Raw genomic sequence first — 24,237 nt, 5'->3', positions numbered from 1 at the left:
TGAATGCGTATTTACCATTAAAAAAATACTCCACAAGGAGGGTTCCAAGTGGGATGAATAGTGAAGTTGCCACATTACTTGAGCAGAAAAAGGTGACATGGAAAGGTTACAGAGCAATAAAAAGTACTGAAGCCTATAACAGCTACAAGATGATCTGTAATAGAGCCACAGAAAAGGTTCGACAGGCAAAGGCAGTTTATGAGAAATCACTAGCAAACAGAGCAAAGAGGGGGGATAAAGAATTCTTCACGTATATAAATGCCAAGAAGAGCAGGACAAACCAGATCGGACCTTTACATAAGGGAAAGGGGATTGTATTAAATACACCAGCTGCTGTTGCAAATGAACTCTACAGTTATTTTGCATCGATATTTACAAATGAAAAACGTTTTGTGGCAATTGGATATTGTGGGAGCGAAGTTGAAAAATATGTAATTAATGATATTGAAATTTCGCAAGATTATTTAATGAATAAACTTTTGAGCCTACAGGCCAGTAAGGCTCCTGGTGTTGATGGAATACACCCTATAATCTTAAGGGAGGCGGCAAGTGAGTGCATTGAACCATTGAGGCTAATTATGCAAGCATCACTAGACTCTGGGGAGATTCCCTTGAATTGGAAAAGTGCCAATGTATCTCCCATACATAAGGGTGGCTCTAAGAGTGAATTGGGAAATTATCGACCTGTCAGTCTGACTTCAGTGGTAGGGAAAATCATGGAGGCAATGATCAAGGGTGGAATTCAGGATCATCTGGATCGAATTGAAATTCTCAAGGATACTCAGCATGGTTTTGTAAAAGGAAAATCATGTTTAACAAATCTGGTTCGCTATTTTGAAAGGGTCACTCACGAGCTGGATTTAGGGAATAATTTTGACATTGTTTATTTAGATTTCAGCAAAGCTTTTGACTCAGTCCCACATGAGCGGTTGCTTTATAAGTTGGAATCACTGGGAAAATCCTTAGATGGATAGCAGGATGGCTTCAGGGCAGGAGGCAGAGGGTTGTGATAAATGGCTATTCCTCAGATTGGGTTGATGTAAGAAGTGGGGTTCCCCAAGTATCAGTATTAGAACTACTGTTGTTTTTACTTTTCATAAACAACATTGATGAAAGGATAGAGGACGTGATGTCTAAATTTGCAGATGATGTTAAAATTGGTAGAGTAGTTAATGATCACTGTCAAGCTGAGCTTCTTCAGAGAGACCTAGGCAGACTTTAGGAATGGTCAGAAAAATGGCAGCTATGCTTTAATCCAACAAAGTCTAAAGTCACCTGGGAAACAGTGATCCCAAAATAACTTATTCACTTGGTGGAGTTCAGCTACACCCAGTACTGGAGGAAAAGGACCTGGGTGTTACGATTCAGTCAGACATGAAATTCTTTGAGCATTTTAAACAGGTTGCAAGGAAGGCCCATGGTGTCCTATCGATGATCTATCGAACTTTTGCAAGTAGAGATTGGGATGTGATAAGGCTTTTGTTAGACCACACTTGGAATACTGTGTTCAAGTATGGAGACCGCACCTAAAGAATGACATCGAGCTTCTTGAAAGGGTGCAAAGATGGGTAAATCGCCTGGTGAGATCGGCAAAAGGGCGTCCTTATGAAGAAAGACTTCGAATATGTGGGTTGCAGAGTTTGGAAACTAGACACCTTAGAGGAGATTTGATTGAGGTGTTTAAGGCTCTGAGAGGCATCAGTAAGATGAATGAGGACGAAAGTTTCAAGATTATAAATGATGCTAGAACTAGGGGACATAAATTCAAGTTACGGGGGGGGGGGGGGAGAATGTTTAGATTGGACTGCAGGAAGTTTTATTTTAGCCAGCAAGTTATAAATTACTGGAATAAGTTCCCTATATGGGTGGTAGAGGCTGACAGTTTGGAGAAATTCAAAGGTTATCTGGATAGTACCTTTGGGTGAGGGACGCGCATAGGATGATAGGTTTAATTTCCTTTTCTTTTGTTAATTATTATTATTTATTTTATCATTGTTTTATTCGGTTTTTGTTTTGTTTTTTTTTTTGGCTGGTGCAGCATAAGCCATAGGCTTTCTTGCACCATGCGGCCATTACTAATACTAATTAATATGCATCAACCAAAAAGAAAAAAAAACTACACACACATTCTGTACATTCCTCTAATAATTGTTTAATACTTCCTTAAATTTATTCAAACTAATCACCTTCCACAACTTCACCTCACATGGAAGTTAGTTCCAACAATTGTTGCTGTCTGGCTGATTGTACATCTACCTCGAAACCATCCTTTTTATCAATTTAAATTTATGTCCCCTTAAATATATCTTTCTCAAAATACCAAGAAAGAGAAAGGATGCCATCAGCATATAATTTACTTAGACCATTTTATACCTTAAACACTCATGATTTTTAAGGAGTCCTTACGTGCTGTAATGTAATAACTAGATCGTATGTAAGCTTAGCTTAATTTTCAGCACTCACCTCACCTTAAACACTTAAATCAAGTCACATCACAGATGCTAGTTTCCAAGTGCTGAAATTTACAGAACTGAACTCTTTCTTTGTAAGAGTACACTTTTGTGTACCTGAATAATATTGTTGCTCTCCTCTGCACTCATTTCAGCAGGTCTACGTCCTAGTATTCACACACTGGGTCAAGTTCCATACAGATAAAATGCCAAAATGGATTTTAGGTGTGGTTACAGGTTTAATTGAGAAAAATAAACAAAAACAGGGCTATTACAGACAATCACATGATTCCAATTTGTGTGAATATTATAAGAGAATATGCAGCAAAATTGCTGATGGGATAAGTTGAGACAGCACTAGCAAGGAGAACTAATGAGGATAAGCTTTCCTTGCAAGTAAGAAGTTCTTTTTTTGCACAGTTTGTTCATTGAAGATCATTTGGTTATTAGAAATTTATTAAGGTTCATTAAGAAAAGAGTACACTGAGTGGACAGAAATCATGGGATCCCTACCCATGATTTCTGTCCATGATAAAGGCTTAGTAGGGTTAGGCCCACCTTTCACCCTGATAAGGGCGGTCACATGGTGAGGCATTGAGTCACTAGTTCACAAAAGCATTCCACAGGTATTTCCATCCATGCTTGCTTCATCACTGCCCATAATTCCATTGCATTCCTGGGTGGAGGATCCAAAGCTCAAATGGACCTTTCCACATCATCCCAAAGATGCTCTACAGGGTTCATGTCTGGTGAACAGGGAAGCCATTCCATGGTTCAAACCATGTTCTAGTCACCATAGCTCTGTGGGGAAGCACATTGTCCTGCTGGAAGAGTCCATTGCCCTGTGGGCGCAAGATGACCATGAAGGGATGCAGATGATCTGCAAGAATAGACACATAACTTGGACCATTCAGAGATGCATCTAGATGTATCAGAGGTCCCAATATGTGCTAGTTTAACATGCCCCAGACCATTACCGACTGAACACCTGCCTGAACAGTTCCTTGTTAACATGACGAGTGTATAGCTTTGTGTGGTTTCCACTAGATACACACCCTCCTGTCTGCTCAAAATAACTGGAAACTGGATTCATCAGACCAGGAGACCCATCTCCAATCATCCAAGGTCCAATGCAGATGTTCTGTCACCCAGTTGAGGCATAAGTCCTGTGTTGTGGTGTTAGCAATGGGACTCTGGTGGGTCGGCGGCTCCCATAACGTATTGCAGCTAATGATTGCCTGATGGTCTTGGTGGAGATGTTTCTGGCACCTCCCTTGTTGAAGTTGGTGGTGATTTGTGTCACTGTTGCTCTCCAGCTGGCTGAAACAATGCAAGACAGATGTTGACGGCCACGTTTATCCACCACCTTTCTCCACCCATAGCGCTGTCCATAATGAGACAATACACTCTTGATACTGTCGAATGGGGATAGTGCAATTTCTGTATCGCCTCCGTGACAGGTTGATCCATGTGTCGGACACCCACCGTCATCCCTCTTTTAAAGTTGGTTAACTCACGATGTTTATCCATACCGATATCCAGTTACTGTTTACGTGAATGCAGTGTACCTATATACCTGCCAAGTGGTGGGTTTGTCCACTAGCGAGAGGAGTGACAGCATCACATTTTCCAGGAACCAGGCGCCTCCATAGCCAGGAGTGGCAGTGCGTAGCACACGCTTCTTGATTAGACCGGGGTTCGAGCCCATGACCACCAAATACGGAAGAGAGAATCTTGGTGGAGATGTTTCTGGCACCTCCCTTGTTGAAGTTGGTGGTGATTTGTGTCACTGTTGCTCTCCAGCTGGCTGAAACAATGCGAGACAGACGTTGACGGCCACGTTTATCCACCACCTTTCTCCACCCATAGCGCTGTCCATGATGAGACAATACACTCTTGATACTGTTGAATGGGGATAGTGCAATTTCTGTATCACCTCCGTGACAGGGTGACCCATGTGTCGGACACCCACCGTCATCCCTCTTTTAAAGTTGGTTAACTCACGATGTTTATCCATACCGATATCCAGTTACTGTTTACGTGAATGCAGTGTACCTATATACCTGCCAAGTGGTGGGTTTGTCCACTAGCGAGAGGAGTGACAGCATCACATTTTCCAGGAACCAGGCGCCTCCGTAGCCAGGAGCGGCAGTGCGTAGCACACGCTTCTTGATTAGACCGGGGTTCGAGCCCATGACCACCAAATACGGAAGATGCGGAAAGGTCAGGTAATGACCACCGCATATCCCCAGAGCAATATGGCCTTAGTTGCTAATGCTCCTAAAAACCAAATAATAACAACAACAATAGCCCAGCAACCAGGTATCCCATGAATTCTGTTCTTTCATGTAAATCAAATAGGTTCTTTAATTGGTTGCAGTGGACATCCATATTTCTCAATAATATTTTGTCAAAAGCCAACCTAAATCGGAGAATGTTAAGGAATCAGACTGATGTAAAGTAAATGATATAATGATTTATAGGAAGTTCTTGTTGGCCAGAAAGTTAAACCCCCCCCTCTCTCTTTCTCTCTCTCTCTCTCTCTCTCTCTCAAGATATACGGAATTGTAAAACCTAATGAATGACCAATTTCAAATATCATACAATAATACATATACTATCTTAAAAAAGAGTCTTATTCATTTTAAAATACTTTAATAAAACATATAATGTGCTACATACATACATTCTATTTCCTTACAAATGTGTGCCACTTTTTCTTTTATTTCATTTTGCTTTCTCTCTTGAGAACCAGCCATAATCTCCCATCTTTGCAATATCCAAGCAACTTTGGTACCTCTTTTCCCTCATGGATTATCCTGATGCTAGCATTTCCCTTGCTCATCAGATATATCTTCAAATTTTGAGGAAAAAACTGAGACAGAATGAAGAAAATAAATATTTCAAAGATACTTGGCAAGATCATATCTTCGTGGAGCAGTTAGAGACTAAAGGCTGTAGTCTCCTGATCAGAATACTATGGATTTCTCTACTACCTGATAATTAAACTTAATCATTCCCCAGAACTCTGCTTTAGTCTACTCATTTAGAAAATCCTGAAATCACCCCCCCTACCACACATACACACGTATCTTTATCATGTTGCAGTAAAGTTGATACCAGAGATGGATAATTATCTTTTTCTTCTTCCAAGAAATTTGTGCATAACTGCTTTGAAATGATCACCAAGCTGCTAGTTCAGTATCCTGTAATTTTGTTTCACATACATCATCTTTGATGAAGTTTATATTTGAGACCCAGTGAAAATTACTTCTTTATACAGAACCTTAACAAAACTCTTCATTAATCCAAACTTTATTATGCAGAGGTGGAAGAAGAACCTTTTTTAGTTCAACCAATTGAACATCTTTTATATTACTTCTCCTTGGTAAAAAATTCTTCCTTTTTTGCTCACTGCTGCAGAGTATAATGTTTTTCTGTTGCATGATTGTCTTACCATTATAGGACATTCTGATTTACTGGTCCACTCTATTTTTATATATAGGTGTTCCTTATACTCATTGCAGTCATTTGGCCTATAACATACCCCTCTTCTCATTTTTGTTTTCTGAATGCTAGAGTAATAGTCAGAGTAAAGACCCATCCTTTTCCCTCTGGTATTCCTATTAACATAATTTCTAATTCTCTTACACAATTAAAAGCCCAACGAATTGCCTCATGATAGAAAGCTAACTGCTGATACCATAGGAGCAGATTCAAAACATGGACTGACATATAATTATCTCAGTGGACTTGAACCTTAGTAGTGGTCCCTAGTGGGGTATTAGTATTGGCAATATGATGCAAAGCAGAAATGCTTATACAAACACCAGCTAAAAAAAAAAATTCTCCATCCTTATTAAGACTATCCCCCACCTCCACAAAACTTGTAGAATTGCTTATTTAAAATAATTATACTTATAAATAAACTATATTAATTATACATATATAATTTATTTCATATGTGTATATTTATATAATAAGTACATATTATATAGAAAATACTGTACAAACTTTTATATTTCCTTATATGCCAATATAAATATTTTGTTTAAATCTAAAATCTCAGTAAATTTCTTGTTTATTTATGGAAATAGGTTAAATAGAATACTGAATAGTTTTTCAGATTAATACAGTTATGCATTTATAAGTGTGTGAGGTTATATATACAGAAAATATAGTCTAATCACGTAACACTATCCTGCAATGAAGTAGAAAGGAATTATTTTTTGGAATAATGAAAGTGCACTTTTTTGCCTAGATGACCTTGTTTCTTTTGTGACACTTACCTCCAAGTTTTTTGAATTTTTTAACTGAAATGCCAAAAGATAAATGATTGAATACAATGAAAATATGATGGAAAACGGACTTTATCTGCTGGAGATCTCATTTCATCAAGTGCCACAATACACCATCATCTGAAACACCTAAGAATACTTCATTAACCTTTAAACTTGCCAAAGGTGTGTGAAAAGCTGTAGTCCTATGCTATGTAAGCCACTAATGGAGTTAGTTATTTGTTTACCCAGTGGAGTCTGAAGACAAAAAAAAAGTGAGGCAGAACTCTTCATTGCTGATCCCCAACACACACACTGCAAAGGAGACAAGACTATCTTGGCAAGCTGTGTTCTTTCACATGATTCCAAAAATCTTTTAACATAGAGCAGTACAGTTTTATGTGAGTAGACAATTATACATGTTTTACTTTGAGAAAACAGAAAAAAAAAATTATAAATTCAAGGATACGATTTTCAAAATGCTAATAAATTTGTATACACAGTAAATATTTCTTCAACTAGTTTTATACAAAAAATATTATTAAATTGTTCTTGTAGATAAAAGTTATTCTGTATTTTATTGGATAAATTATTTTTAAAATTTAAAAAAAAAATTGATTTTCATGAAGGGATTCAAAAAAGTTGGCTGAAAAAAGTTGAGAATCACTGTAAACTTAACACTCAAAATCAGCTGAAATCAACCTGTGTGCCTTAGTGCATGAAGTTGACAGTGTAATAAAGACAGCTATTCAGGTACATTGGGAATTATTTATTAGTTATTTGTTAATTATTACTAATTTTATTTATTCAACATTTATCCATTAATTGACAATTGCTGTATTAATTTTAATCAGTTATCCTTTAATTAAATTAATAATGCATGACATACTTTAATTACTTTAGACAATATTACTGATATTTTAAAGGCAGTGTAGTAAAAACCTTTTCCTGTTGTACAATCAATGAAGAAGTGGTGCAGAAGTACCATGAAATTTCTCATAATTATCTGTTATTCCTTTAGTAATTATAGTCAGATTTTATTTTATACAGGTTGAAGTGCTCAAAATTTTAATTTTTTCCATTTTGAGTTCCTGTGCACTATACCACTAAAAAAGAACTTTGGGTGCAGTGTCAGTGAAACAATTAACTCTGAGTAAAACTACAAGAAATAGGATAAGTGGTGTGTGTGTGTGCATGTGTGTGCGCGTGCGTGCGCGTGTGTGTTAAATAGTAATAGTATTCACCATATAGTGCAAGACAGCCACAGGCTTTTACTGCACTGGAAAAAAAGTAGATAAGAAAATACAAATTATATGTTTCTCTCCTCACACAGGTAACTTAATACTCAAAATCAAACCATCAGCCTCAACCACCTGTGAGGGCAACTTGTTCCAACAATCAATGACTCACTGGCTAAAAGAAAACTTCCCAATATCTAATCTAAACCTCAACCCCTGTAATTTGAATTTATAACCTGTAGTTCCAGAATTCTTCATTAACAGTGAACTAATCCCTCTCAGAGTGTTATAAGCCTCAATCAGGTCACCTCTGAGGTGCCTGGTTGCCAAACTCTGCAGCCCACATAACTGGAGTGTTTCTTCATATGGTCATCCTTTTGCCAATCTCATCATTTAATATGCATGCCTTTGGATCCTTTCAAGAAGCTCAATGTCTTTTTTCAGATGAGATCGCTATACTTAAACACAGTATTCCAAATGTGGTCTTGCAATTGCCTTATATAGTGGGATTATGATCTCCCTATCTCTACAGGATAATGTTCGATAAATCATCAATAGGACACCATGGGCTTTCCTGGCTGCCTGTTTACACTGTTCAGAAAACTTCATATCTGCCCATATTATCCCTTTCCTCCTCCACTGTTTTTAATTTCAACCACACCAAGTGTATAATTTATTTTGGGGTTGCTATTCCCCAAGTGTAAGACCTTGCATTTAGCAGCATTAAAATGTAACTGCCACTTTTCTGACCATCTTCAAAGCCTGTTCAAGTCATCCTGAAAAAGTGCTGCTTGGCACTGATCATTAACGACTCTGCCAATCTTTGTCTGCAAATTTTGACATCATGCCTTCTATCCCTTTGTTGATGTCATTTGTGAAAACGAGAAACAAGAGTAGTTCAAGAACCGATCCTTGAGAGATCCCACTCCCGACATTACACAAATCTGAAGAATATCCATTAATCATAACCCCCCTGTACCTTCTGCCGTGCAGTCACCCAGCAATCCACCTTAGAATCTTACATGGTTAGGTTTGTATCCCAAGCTTTACCATTACCACCAGTTGAGGCATATGATGCCAGAAAGCAAGTTTATACAGTATCAGCCAAAAAAAAAAAATCCTTCCCATTTCACCCATCCATTTTTCCCAAAAGTTTGTCCAATTCTTCCATGAATTTATTTAAGCTATAAATTCCACAATAACCAATTATTCCAGCAATCAGCCACCTGCTGGCTAAAGGCAAATTTCCACACATCTATTCTACAACTATCTTTCCTCGACTTGAATTTATGTCCCTTCATGTGTGCAATCTGAGCAAGGGGACGAATCCCATCAGCACTGAGCTTGGTCAAGCCATTTAAGAATTTATGCACCTCGCAGGTACCTAGTTTTCAGATTCTGCAATTTGCAGAACTTAAGTCATTCTTTGGTAAAAGCAACACATTTTTCTCCTCACCAATCTCATTGCCCTTCTCTGTACTCATTCCTGTAGCTCTACATCCTTCCTAAAATGATACCTCCAGACCTGTATGCAATACTCAAGGTGCGTGGCCTGACCATGGCCTTATACAATGGGATAATCACTGCCTTATCCTGATGACAAAATTCCTGTATATCATTGACAAGACAAGACCACATGAGCTACTCTGGCAGCCTGACTGCACAGTTATCCCCAGGTCCTTTTCATTCTCCACTAAACTGAGTGTAGTACCGCACAGTTGGTATGTTTTTGCATTTCTCAATGTTAAACTTCAGTTGTCATTCTCTGCTCAACTTTTATGGATCCTGTTGCAATAGCATGCTGTCATTATTGTCATTAACAACCCTGCCAACCTTCGTATCACCTGTAAACTTGGACATTAAGCTTGTTATAACTTCATCAATATCATTAATAAATATAGAAAACAACAATGGGCTCAACACGGACCCCTGGAGCACTCCACTAATAACATTAGTCCACAAAGAGCAGAGTCCATTGATTACCACTCTCTGTCTTCTCCCACTCAACCATCCATTTATCCATAGTGGAAAATTTCCCTTAATGCTTCACTACTCCAATTTATAAAGTAGTCTTTAATGTGCAACAGTATCAAAAGGTTTCCTGAAATGCAAGTATAGGATATGAACATTATTTTTTGCATCCAGTTCCTTTGTGACCACATTATAGTATCCAATCAAATTGGTCAGACAAGGCTAACAAACCCATGCTGTGTCTGAACTACAACTGCAGTCTTTTCTAGAAGATCCTGAAATGCTTCTTTAACCAGTGACTCCATAATTTTCCCCGGAATAGAGGTTAAACTAACAGGTCGGTAATTATTCATGTCACCATTTGAACTTCCTTTTTGAATAGGGGTTATATTTGCACTTCTCCATTCTGTGGGAACCTCCTGTGAATCCAAGGATGCCCTCATAATTATGGGTAAGGGTTTTCTTACTTCTTTTGCTGTCTCCTTGAATATAACTGGATAGAACACATCCACATTACGTGCCTTTCTTATGTATAACTTCACCAATTTATCCTCCTCTTTACTCACAATTATTACAAAGTACTTTAGCTCCCTGTTAGAGTTTGATCAACTTTTGGCATTCCCCTCCCTAAATAACTCCTCATGTATGAATGTAGATGCAAAATACTCATTCAGTTTGTCAGTACCTGAACAGGATTATCAACAATTGAACCATTGATATCAAATGGACCAATCTGATTCATCTTTTTCCTTATAGAGCAGCAGTTACCAACCTTTTTTTGACTTGCAAATCCCTTTCAACATATTATTTTTATTGCAAACCATTTAGCTTATATGCTCTGAACATAGTTCTCGTTTGTTTGACATAACTGAACGGTGCGATACAAATATGCACGTTCACACCCAATCCCCCAGTAACATCCTGTCGCACATGCTCACTATGTAAGGGTGCATGACCCAAACCACAACTAAATATAAATTTTGAATTGAACTGCATAAATAAATATTCAATTATTTTGTAGTTTACACAAATATACCTATGTAAATCTAAGCAGATACCATTACACAATTTTTAGTGTGAACCCCCTGAAATCCCTTGGAGTTTGCAAACCACCGTTTGGGAACTGTTGTTCTAGAGTTTGCATAAGTAAAGAAGTCTTTGCTGTTTTTCTTTGCATTCTTTGCCAAAGATTTCTCATAATCCGCCTTTGCTTGCCTAACCTCCTTTGCGAATTGATTGCAGACTAACTTATATCTACCATAAGCATTTTTCTTCGCTGCCACGAGTCTCATTAGTTCGTCTGACATCCATTTAGGCCCAAATCTTGAAAGTATTTCTTAGTTGGTATGAAAAGCCTAGTAGCTTCGAAGATTAATTCCTTGAATGCTTCCCATTTAGAATTTACTGTTGGTAACATCATCAGTTGGTCCCAATGTGGAGAATTTAAAAACTGTCTGAGACCACTATAGTCACTTTTACGAAAACAAAAACCCTTCCCATTAACCCCTGATAGTAGTTACATCTGTAAATAAATCTCACATCAATACACGGTGATCACTGCTACCAGGGGGTTTCCTTTAGCTGCACATTCTTAATTCATGAATAATCACTGCGGATAATCAGATCAAGAGTATCATTCCCTCTGGTTGCCTCTTCAACATGCTGCTGTAGAAAACAATCATCTAATAAATCCACAAAAGTCTTGCTAGTGTGCAAGTGACCAATCCACAAGTTCCAGTTAATATCTGAAAAGTTAAATCCCCCATTATAAGACATTCTGCTTTATTGGCCTTCTCTGTATAGCTGTTCATTGTACTCATCGGAGTCATTTGGCTTATAACACACTCCTACCCTCATTTTTGTTTACCCAGTGTAAACAAAATGTTATATGTCACACCAAACTGACTCAACATTGCAGTGTCCACCCATGTTAACTGGATGCACTGCCTAGGATTTTATGTTTATGTTAACTAACAGCATTACCTCTCCTTCCTTCCTATCCTGTCTGTCCTTTCTGTACACATTGTACTCCCAAAATTCAAATTCTACATTCCTTACACCTGTGTGACACCAAGTCTCTGATATACCAATAATATTGGTGCCTTCATAGCTAGGTGGGCAGGAGCAACAGTGTGTAGCACATCTTCTTGATTAGACCGGGGTTCGAGCCCCGGTTTCCCTTATTTCCCTGACAATAGAATCTCCCAATAAAACTAGTTCACCTTCAACCAGAGCAGTCTGCACTTGACTATTCTTTTCTGGGACCTGAATCGGGGTTGCATAACTCGGCGGGTCATGAGATACTTGAGTCCCTGATGAGCACCCAATTACATTTGTTTCTAAGGCAAGCACTTGTTTCTTCAATGACTTAAATTCTCACAACACACAAAATTCTAATTTGAGATCAGTATACTCTTTGCGTCGGTTGAAAAGAAAAGAATCGTCTGTTGAGCTAAGTCTGTCTACTAGGCCAGCCTGAGAATACATACCACAGGCAAAGAAATGACAGTCTCACAACTGACACCAGAAATGCTCACAGGTCTGGGTCACGATATCCTTGGACTTTATATTTAAGTGGATTTTGTAGCAACCATTATTTAAGTAAAATATGAACAATAGAAAGATTATGACATTTAAATTTACAATATATTACAGAATTTATGTTAAAATATTGCAGAAATTAAAACTGTTGACAAAACTTTTAACTACTAAAGAAGTTAAATATAAGCTACCGAATGAAAGTTACAAAGTTCTCTCCAAATTAACAATAATAGCTATCTGAATATTAAGCTGTAGCTTTCCAGATACTTTATAATTTTAAACTTACAATATACTATGGAATTTAAATTAACAAAGTATTGCAGAAGTTATACTACTGACAAAACTTTTAACCACAAATGAAGTTAAATTTAAGTTAATATGAAGTTCCTGCCAAAATATCAATATCAAAAGTTACTTGAATATTAAGCTGTAGATTTCCAAATACTTATCGAAATACAAAAATAAACTAGCCTATGTGATTATAGGAATTCAAACTATGTATTAACTACAATTTAGTATTTAAAAAAATAAATTTTAAAAAAATTAAAAAAAAACCTAAAAATTATTTCAAAACTAACCTGCTATGAAGATCGTCAGAAATACACAGCCACATGCTGTAGCCTTGATCCCAGAATCCACCCAAATGAAACATAACAATCTAGACTGTGTACATTAATATATACAACAGACCAGAGTGTGTGTGTGTGTGTGTGTGTGTGTGTGTGTGTGTGTGTGTGTGTGTGTGTGTGTGTGTGTGTGTGTGTGTGTGTGTGTGTATTAATGCATACAGTCTGTAGTCTTGCATTTCAGTCTATATCTCATGGTTATTAAACAATCATATCAGTCTAATATAAGTATAACTATATTCTAGGCACCTCCGTAGCCAGGTGGGCAGTAGCTTCAGTGCGTAGCATACGCTTCTTGATTAGACCAGGGTTCGAGCCCGTGACCACCAAATACAGAGAATGCGGAAAAGTCAGGGAATGACCACCGCATATTCCCAGATCAATATGGCCTTAGTTGCTAATGCTCCTAAAAAACAAAAAATAAACTATATTCTAATAGTTATTAAATGATGGTCTTCTCTTAATTCAATTTATCATTGTTTAGAATAGAATCAATGCTTAAGAATACCATTAATCTAATACTAATTAGATTAAATGTAAATGCTAAGCTAAGTGTATGAATGCAAATTTCATAACTTACAACACTTTTTTTATACCATTGAAGTTCAAGCCTTTATAAAATGGAATAGTTGAATATCAAACTGTAATAAAATGTCTTTACAAAAATGAGTAATTCTCCTAATGTAACCAAAATACATTAGGAGAATCTGCCCTATCTTATGCAACTGTCAAAAGTTGGATGGCTGAACCAGCATTGAAGATAAACAGCACAATGGATACCTATCAACATGAACCACTCCAGAAAACAGGAATCAAGTTCATGACTTGGTGACGGATGATTGACAAGTTCGTGTTAGAGAAATATTAGAAGCTCCAGGCATCACAATTGAATAGGTGCAAAATATTCTGTCAAATGAATTATGACAAAAGTTTCTGTACAATAGGGGAGCTCAACCTTTTGACACCTGATATCTTCTATTCAAAACTTCAAAGCAACTTTTTCGTATCAAGCAGATCCTGAAAACTTTCTGGTCAGATATGTAACTGTAGATGGGACATGTGGCTTTATCACTACCAACCTGAGTTAAAACTGCAATAAAAACAGTGGAAGTATGCTGCTTCATAACCTTCAAAGGCAATTACAAAGTCAGTCCTATTGGCAGGCAGCTCTGTCTTCTGAAATTCAAAGGGATATAACAGGTTAGTGCATTGGTATCACATTTGTACGTTAAGTGAATCACTGAAATGGCATCATTTTTATCATACCTGTGAATACCTTCACAGTGAGTTGCCTGATACTGCATTATCACGAATGAGCAATGTTTCACCAGTGGAGAAGACTATTGTTACTTATTCTTGGGGTATCACCACCCGGATAGCTGTTTCAAGGCTATTTGTATGTGTGGGATGATAGCTCTATTATCCACTTGTCCTTATCAGACATAGAAAAGCAAAAAGTAGAGGAAAGTAATAGTAGGAGCAGAAGAAGAAAAGAAACAGTGTAGAAGAATGAAAGGGACAGTAACTCCTCCAACACACACCACTAAATAAACTCATAAACTCCTCGAATAGGCAACTTGTCCCCAGTAGGGAAGATTGTCGTTACCTATTCTTGGAAATTCCAGACAGCATCAAGCCCCCCACGGCACTGTTTTGAAGCTTATTGACCTTTCATTGGTGGGCGAACATGTACCCTAGTGTTGCAATAAGTGACAACCCAGTTATGAAGTATAGCTTCACATTATGTGACACGCCAAATGGTGTGCAACAGTAGAGGCTGAAAGGATTTTAAGGGCTAAAGCCTCAACTTACAGAAAATTCACTTGACATAAGAGGTTAGTGCATTAGCATCATGTTTGTAAGTGAATCACCAAAATAATGAATTGGTATCGTTTTTATGATATCTCATATTGTGAATACCTTCACAATGAGTTGCATGATATTGCACTACCTCGAATAAGCAACACCATCTGGCATCTCTCATATTTTGAAGTTATACTTCATAACTGGGTTGTCACTTATTGCAACACCAGGGTACCTACCCACCCACTGATGAGAGACCAAATAGTCTTGAAAGGCCATCTGGGTGGGTATCTACCAAGAATAAGTAACAATAGTCTTCTCCACTGGTGAAGCGTTGCTTATTCAAGGTAGTGCAATATCAGGCAACTAGTGAAGATATTCACAATATGAGATGATAAAAATGATGCCATTGCACCATTTTGATGATTCTATTACATAAAAATACATGATGCTAATGCACTAACCTGTTATGTCAAGTGAATTTTCCATAAGATGAGACTTTAGCAATTAAAATCCTTTCATTCAAAGGATTTAATAAAGGAAGGTAGATTATCTTGCGCAGGGACAAACAATAAACAGACATTACTATGCTGTTTGTTGTTTGTTTGTTATTTGGTTTTTAGGAGCATTAGCAACTAAGGCCATATTGCTCCGGGATATGCAGTGGTCATTCCCTGACCTTTCCCCATCCCCCATATTTGGTGGTGACGGGCTCAAACCCCGGTCTAATCAAGAAGCCTGTGCTACACACTGCTGCTCCTTCCCACCTGGCTACGGAGGCGCCATTACTATGCTAACTTAGCAACTAAATTAAAAATACAATCAGATGTCAGGAGAGATGACTAAAGGGGTTGTGTTTCTAAAGTTCTAAGGTCGTGTTACTAAAGGGGTTGTGTACCTGTTCACTCATTGGCTGTTGCTACGGCTGCAGTTCATCAAGCTGGCTATAAATTATCACTTCACCACCCATACGGGCCAGATCTAGCCCCATCTGATCTCCACCTGTTCCCACTCAGAATTAAAAACCAACTGTTTAGAATCAAATTTGAGTCATATGTGAGGTGATAGTGGCTACATACTCCTTTTTTTTTTTTTCCAGGACCTTCAATAAAGTGGATATAAAACTAGGATCACGAATCAGGAGCATTACTGGAAAAAATACATTCATTTAAAAGGAGACTGCATCAAATAATAGCATTAACAATACCATTAGTATGATGCAAGAAAGCAAACTTATACAGCATCAGCCAAAAGAAAAAAAAAAAAAAAAAAACCCTTCCCATTTCACTGATTCATTCGATCCAAATGGTTATCAAGCCTTGAATTTATTTAACTATCAACTTCCACAATAACAAATAGAAGTGTGTTCCAGCAATCAACTACCCGCTGGCTAAAGGCAAACTTCTGCACATCTATTCTACAACTGTCTTTCCTCAGTTTGAATCAATGCCCCCTCAGGTTTGTAATTTGAGCAAAAGGAAGAATCCCATCAGCATTGAGCCTGCTCAATCCATTCAAGGCCTTATACAGCTCAATCAGATTGCCTTGCACCATTTTGCCTAGTCTCCAGAAGCTGCAATTTGCAGTACTTAAGCCTTATTCATAAGAGCACCCCCTTTGTTCCCTTCACCAGTCTTGTGCCCTTCTCTGTACTCATTCTAGCAACTCTACATCCTTCCTAAAATGAGGTTTCCAGACATGTATGCAGTACTCAAGGTGTAGCCTGACCATTGCCTTATATAAGGGGATAATTACCTCCTTATCCCTGCTCGCAAAATTCCTGTATATCATTGACAAGACCCCATGACCTACTCTGGCAGTCTATCTGCACTGGTCAGAAAACTTCGTATCTGACTGCACAATTACCCCCAGGTCTCTCTCATTCTCCAATACCCTCAGTATTGGAGAATAAAAATTGCCTGATACTGATACCCAGTTGGTACATTTCTTTGGGGTACTTTGCATTTGTCAATGTTAAACTTCAGTTGCCACTTCTCAGCCCATCTACCAAACTTTTCCAGATCCTGTTGCAGCAGCATCATACTGTCATTACTGTTATTAACAAACCTGTAAACCTTTGTATCATCTACAAACTTGGACATTAAGCCAGATATACCTTCATTAATATCATTGATAAATGTACAAAACAACAGTGGTCCCAACACCGAACCCTGAGGAACAACACTAATAACATTAGTCCACGTAGAGCAGTATCTATTGATTACCATTCTGTCTTCTCCCACTCAACCATCATTTTATCCATTGTAGCAACTTGCCCTTAATGCCATACTGCTCCAATTTGTACAGTAGTCTTCCATGTGCAACAGTATCAAAAGCTTTCCTGAAATCCAAGTATATATCAAAATAATTTTTTGCATCCAGTTCCTTTGTGACCACATCATAGTATCCAATCAAATTGGTCAGACAAAGACTTTCCCTTAACAAACTCATGCTGTGTCTGAATTATTACTGCAGTCTTGTCTAGATGATCCTGCAATGCTTCTTTAACCAGTGACTCCATTATTTTCCCTGGAACAGAAGTCAAACTAACAGGTCTGTAATTACTCGTGTCACCTTTTGATCCCCCTTTGTGAATTGGAGATACATTTACATATCTCCAGTTCATGAGGCCTTCCCCTGAGTCCAAGGATGCTCTCATAATTATGGGTAAGGGTTTGCTTACTTTCTTTGCCACCTCCTTTACAGGCACATGCTGTGAGTAAATACTCAGGGTAAGCAGTAGGAATTTGTAAAGTAAATTGTAAGCAAAAGGCTTTGTTGCTGTAAAATAATATGTAAAAATATTTACTCACAGTTTTATTTGTAGATGAACTCCATTCTTTTCTCTTTGCTAGTACTAAAAATATCGGTCACTTTTTAATAGAAATTGTTAGTTGAACTTTGTGCCATTTTAATTAATCTTTCCTTTTCAGTGGAAATTAAAGCAAGTGACGAAAGCCTTTCATTTTTCATTGTATTTCTGGTGAAGCTTTTGATTCTTTTCAAAGCTGAAAATGACCTCAAATAGAAACTGTTGCAGCTGGAATTGTTAAAATCAATTGCAGCAGCTTCACTGCTTTGAAGGAACATTTGTTCGAGTCCATTTTGAAACATGAACGTAAACAAATTTTGAATTGATTTATCCAGGAACACTTGTGCATTATAAATACCAGCTAGATCAGTTTTGAGCCTTATGACATTGGAGTTGTCACCATAATTCTTTTCTAAACTTTCTAATGCATCCTTATCAATATGACTAGCTAGTTTTTTTAAGCTTTTTACTATCGACTAATGAAATAAATTGTAAATTTTTAAACTCATTTTCTGAAATTATCTTGCTTCCATATTCTTCAAGATATCATTCAATATTAGACAGAATATTCTTTCTCTTTCTTCTTTAATTGGACGTTTTGTACAACATTTTGATTCAGTGAAGTTATTTTCTTTGAAATGTTCTTCAAACTTCTCATATCATTAAAATATCTGCGGAGATCATCAGTGAATTTATTGTTCATTGATTCTTCCAATGCAGTATGAAATATCTATAATTTTAGTTTGTAAGATTTTAAAGAGTGTGTCAGTTTTAATGAAATTTTTATCATAAACCATAAGAAGAAAGTATGTTGAATCTTGCATTAACCAATTATAAAATCCATTGCTCCTCACAAAGGCATCTGAATCCCACAATAAAGGATTGCTGTTAATGCTGTTGAAAAGTTTGCAAAGGTCACTATGGTAGTGTAAAGTACTTTGTAAAGTAATTTTCAGTTAGAACTCCATCTCGTTCGGTGCAGCCTTTGGAATGTGTTCCTGCAATATGTCATCAAGAAATTGCGTTCGTTTTGTAGAGTGACTGAAAAATGAGGCAAGTCCCTCAATGGTCTTGAAAAATATTGTGCATTCAGATATGAATTTCACTGACTGAGACAGAACAAGATTCAACTTGTGAGCATAGCAATGGGTAAATAATGCTGATGGTGCCTTTTCTCTTACTTTAGCTTGAATGCCATTTATGCTTAATGATGCCATTATTGATGCTCCATCATATGATAAACTTATAGCACAACATCTGTGCTATAAGTTTATCAGCACAGATGTTGTATTTTTCTAAATTTTTAAATATACATTCTGTTATACAAGTAGCTGTTCTGTCTTTAAGTTTGTCAAATCCTATGAAGGCTTCTTTAATTTCAGAATCCAATACATATCTTAAAACTGTAGAGCACTGAGCTGTATTTGAAATATCAGTCATTTTATCCACTTCTATAGCAGTGAATGGGGATCTTGTGATCTCTTCTTTAATATTATTTTCTATAGCTGTTCCTACTGCTTCAATCAAGTCATTTTGGATCTTGTTAGAAACACCAGAAAAAACAGATGATATCTGTAAATGTTGTTCCAATTTTTCATAAAATTTCGCAGTGTAGTTCAGTAACTCAATATAGTTTCCACAATTTAAAGAGGATTTGCCTTCATTATTACTGTGAAAAGTAAGTTCTTGTTTAAAAAAGCAAGTAGCAGATATTAATTTTTGCAGTATATCTCTATTCTCCTTTACCTTTTCATTGCGAATTTCAACACTAAGTTTTTTCAGCTTAAGTCGATTCATGTAGATCCAAATGTTTTCAGTGATATTTGGCTTTCATAATGTGCAGCAGATCTTTCGTGTTTACTTAAAGCATTAGACAAATTATTTAAATCACAATATCTGGTTCTTACCCACACACTTTCACTGGATACAGAAAATAACAACAAGCATGGGAAACAAAAGAGTCTATTTGTTGTAATACATCCGCACAACCAATCTTTCTTGCTGTTCCACGCGGTTTGAAACGTTCGTATTATTTTTGTCCCTTTACGCTGTTAAAGTTATTTCAGTTCTGATGTTGGTCTTCCACTTTTAATCACATTAGACTTTTCTTCATAAGACAGATTAGAAAAATTTTTAAGACTCACTGTCCATATTTGAAAAGGGATAAATTTTGAAATGTATCAGCTCTATCACTAGAGGCAAATGATGCAACAACACACATGCATACACTCCTCACTCTGCAAAGGCCAATGGCACACTGAAGCAAAGGCAGGAATTATTCTGCCTTTATAACAGGGTATTTCATGCATCTGGAGCTGCTTAACATGGCACGGGTTTAACAATGTAACGTGTTAGTATATGTATTGAGTTTGAAAGGCACAGGGAAATTGTGCCTGTCTAACTGCAAAATATACCCATTTACTAAATAATACATTAAATTTCATGCATTAAATTAATATTTTTATAATGAATTGGAAATCATTTACTTTTTATATTTAATAATTAATATTTATAATTTTAGTTTGTCCTACCTTGCCTATCCAGAGGGCACGTCCCTGCTCCTTTAATATAACTGGATAGATCCCATCTACCCCAGGCGCCTTTCTTATGTTTAACTTCAACAGTTTCTCCTCCACTTTGCTCTCAGTTATTACAAAATCATTTAACTCCCTGTTAGAGTTTGCTAAACATCTGGCCCTCTCCTCCTTGAATAACTCCTCATGTGTGAATGTAGATGCAAAATACTCATTTAGTTCGGCAGCTATCTGAGAATGATCAACTATAGTCAAACCATTGATATCAAGTGGACCAATCTGATTCATCCCCTTCCTTTTTGAGTTTATATAAGTAAAGAAGTCTTTGTTGTTTTTCTTTGCATCCTTTGCCAAAGATTTTTCATAATCTGCCTTCCCTTGCCTAACCTTCTTTGTGACTTGATGACAAACTAGCTTGTATCTACCATAGGCTTCTGTGTCGCCTGACACAATTTATGTGCATCCCATGCATTTTTCTTCTCTGCCACGAGTCTCATTAGTTCATCTGACTTCCACTTGGGCCTAAACCTAGAGAAGTATTTCTTAGTTGGAATAATTTGAAGGAATCAAAATCAAAAGTAAGAACATATTTAAAAAATTACCTCATGACAAGTTATTAAGGATAAGCTATTAATGCAACAGAGTAATTTTAAATGAAATAAAGAAAATAATGATACTATTCATGATGAGGAATTGAAAGAAATTTTAAACATATGCTACCCGGAGTCATGGAATATGAAAGAACTTACTTTCGACTCCTTGGCAAGACAGTGAAAAATGAATAAGAAATTTAAGTTTTCTGATAAAATATGAAATAAACATTAATGGTTTTAGAGATTTTTCAAAGACAGAGTATCTTTAAAATCGAATGAAATCCCCTCTTCACTTAAGAAAGTCAGAAATATCTTTGAAACCATTGTGACTAGCAGTGCTGAAGCTGAGCGAGCTTTCAGCATATTGAATAATATTGTGACAATTAAACATATCTCTAAATAGGCCTACAAGGCTGGGACAATTCATGTTGATGATTAAGCTTCACACCAGCCGGAAGATAAATAAATTCAATACTGTAACTAAAAATACTTTATTTACAATAAAATAAATATAAAATAGATATGTATTTACAATAAAAATAAATAACACTGATAAAATATACTAAAACCCTAGAAATTAAAAGCGATAAAATTTGCTGTAGCTTTCGGAGGCAGCAGTCTCCTTCCTCAGCAGCATATGTCTACTGTGTGGCACAGACACACAAACAATAAACTTTATTGTAAATAAAGTGTTTTTAGTTAGAGTATTGAATTTATTTATCTTATGGCTGGTGTGAAGCTTAATCATCAATGACAATTAAACATATTGCAGATTATGATGACCATACATCTAAATGGAAAACCATTGCTTCAATTTGATCCGGATCGTTACGTCAAATCATTCCTCTGTAATAATCACTCAGCTATTGAGCAAAGCAGAAGGTCAACAACAAATATTAATAAAGAAGTAAATTCTATATGCAAATTTTTAGAATAAATTTTTCTGGAATATTTGTATAATAATGTTTTTTCATGTAATCTGTGCTTTTTGTGTACCTTTTCTAGAAGAGTTTGTTTTTTATGTAATATTTGTTTTTATATTGTAGAATGTTTTGTGATAATTTTTGTTATTTGTGATATGGGAAATATTTCATGTTATTTTTTATTCGCAATATTAAAATTTTATCATAAAAAAATTTATCTGTAATATTTTATGATAAGAATTTATCATAAAAAAAAAGAAAGATGAATAAAAAAGTGGCACGTATGGCGAGCACACACAGTATACGGTTTTATATGAATCCTTCACATTTCTTTTAGGTATTTTTATATTGAGTACAAAGTAAAAGAGGTTTTGTATTGTAAAATTTTCATAATTTCTGAAAGACAAGATACAGTGGATTTATGATAACTAAAGTAAGCGATGTATTGTTTTTTTTTTTTTTTTTGTCTCTTTGTTAATGCAAATACTTGTATTAGCATTAACAAAGGCACATGATGCAAGAAAGCAAGCTTATATAGCATCAGCCAAAAAAAAAACACAAACCCCTTATTTCATCCATCCACTCGCTCCAAATATTTGTTTAGTTCTGCCTTGAATCTATCAAGCTATCAACTTCTACAATGACAGATGGAAGTTTGTTCCAGCAATCAACCACCCGCTGACTGAAGGCAAACTTCCACACATCTATCCTATGTCTTTCCTGAATTTGAATTTATGCCCTCTCAGGTGATTATTCTGAGCAAGAGGAAGAATCCCATCAGCATTGAGCATGCTCAACCATTCAAAGTTTTATACACCTAAATCAGATCACCTTGCAGGTGCAAAGTGATCTGATTCTCCAGACACTATAATTTGTAAAACTTAAGCCTTTCTTCATAAGAGCAACAATTTGTTCCAGTCATTAATCTTGTTGCCCTTCTCTGTACTCGTTCCAACAGCTCTACATCCTTCTTAAAATGAGGCCTCCAGACCTGTATACAGTACTCAAGGTGTGGCCTAACCATTGCCTTATACAAGGGGATACGCACCTGTTTATCCCTGCTAGAAAAATTTCTGTATATCATTGGCAAGACACTAGGAGCTACTCTTGCAGACCGTCTGCACTGTCAGAATACTTCACATCTCCCTGCAAAATTACCCCCCAGGTCCTTTTCACTCTCTACCGCTGTCGGTGTAGTACCACACAGTTGATATGGTACTCTGGGGTTACTGCTTCCCATATGCAGTACTTTACATTTTTCAATGTTAAACTTCAGTTCCCACCTCTCAGCCCATCTGCTCAACTTTTCTAGATCCTTTGGCAGCAACGTACTTTCATTAGTGTCATTAACAACCCTGTTGACCTTCATATCATCTGCAAACTTGGACATTAAGCCTGATATACCATCATCAGTATCATTAATGAATACAGAAAACAACAATGGACCCAACACTGAACCCTGTGGGACTCCACAAAGGCACATGATGCAAGAAAGCAAGCTTATATAGTTACAATATAGACATTAGTCCACGAAGAGCAGTATCCATTGATTACCGCTCTGTCTTCTCCCACTCAACCATCCCTTTATCCATAGCAGCAATTTGCCTCCAATGCCACACTGCTCCAATTTGTGCATCAGTCTTCCATGTGCAACAGTATCAAAAGCCTTTCTAAGATCCAAATATATGATATCAAAATTATTCTTTGCATCCATTTCCTTTGTTACTGCATCATAGTATCCAATCAAATTGATCAGACAAGACTTCCCTTTAACAAACCCATGATGTGTCCGAGCTATAACTGAAGTCTTGTCTAGATATCCTGTAATGCTTCTTTAACCAGCGCCTCCATTAATTTCCCTGGAACATAAGTTAAACTAACAGGTCTGTAATTCCCTGTGTCTCCCTTTGATCCTCCTTTGTGGATTGGGGTCACATTTGCACATCTCCAATCCATGGGTACCTCCTCTAAGGCCAAGGAACCTCTCATAATTATGGCTAAGGGTTTGCTTACTTCCTTTCCTGCCTCCTTTAATATAACTGGATAGATTCCATCCACCCCAGGTGCCTTTCTTATGTTTATCTTCAAAAATTTCTCCTCCACTTTCCTCTCTGTTATTACAAAATCATCTAGCTCACTACCAGAGTTTACTTCACCTCTGGCATTTCCCTTCCTGAATAACTCCTTGTGTGTGAATGTAGATGCAAAATACACGTTTAGTTTGTTAGCTACCTGAGCAGGATCACCATCGATATCAAGTGGACCAATCTGATTCATCCCCTTCCTTCTAGAGTTTACATAAGTAAAAACTCTTTGCTGTTTTTCTTTGCATCCTTTGCCAAAGATTTCTCGTAATCTGTCTTTGCCCACCTAACCTCCTTTGTGACTTGGTTACAGACCAGCTTTTATCTATCATAGACTTCTGTGTCCTATTAATTTATATGTATCCCATGCATTTTTCTTCTCTGC

The 24,237-nt window shown here is 36.8% G+C and overlaps 1 protein-coding gene across 2 annotated transcripts in view; it reads left to right on the top strand.

The window, feature by feature from the left end:
• LOC150089498 (O-acyltransferase like protein-like) overlaps positions 1-24,237 on the top strand; it is a 201,657-nt gene that overhangs the window by 136,477 nt on the left and 40,943 nt on the right. Inside the window, exon 13 of one of the 2 annotated variants that reach the window (XR_016546670.1) lies at positions 7,357-7,480. The exons of the other annotated variant lie outside the window; for it this stretch is intronic. The gene's annotated coding sequence lies outside the window, so the exon portion shown is untranslated. The remainder of the gene's footprint in view (positions 1-7,356; positions 7,481-24,237) is intronic. 2 annotated transcript variants of the gene reach the window in all.

The sequence above is a fragment of the Mastigoproctus giganteus genome, chromosome 2 (assembly GCF_048544385.1).
Source record: "Mastigoproctus giganteus isolate SK-2022 chromosome 2, ASM4854438v1, whole genome shotgun sequence".
NCBI classification, from domain to species: Eukaryota; Metazoa; Arthropoda; class Arachnida; order Uropygi; family Thelyphonidae; genus Mastigoproctus; species Mastigoproctus giganteus.
The sequence above is the reverse complement of the archived record's forward strand: the minus strand, read 5'-3'. Positions and strand labels throughout refer to the sequence as shown.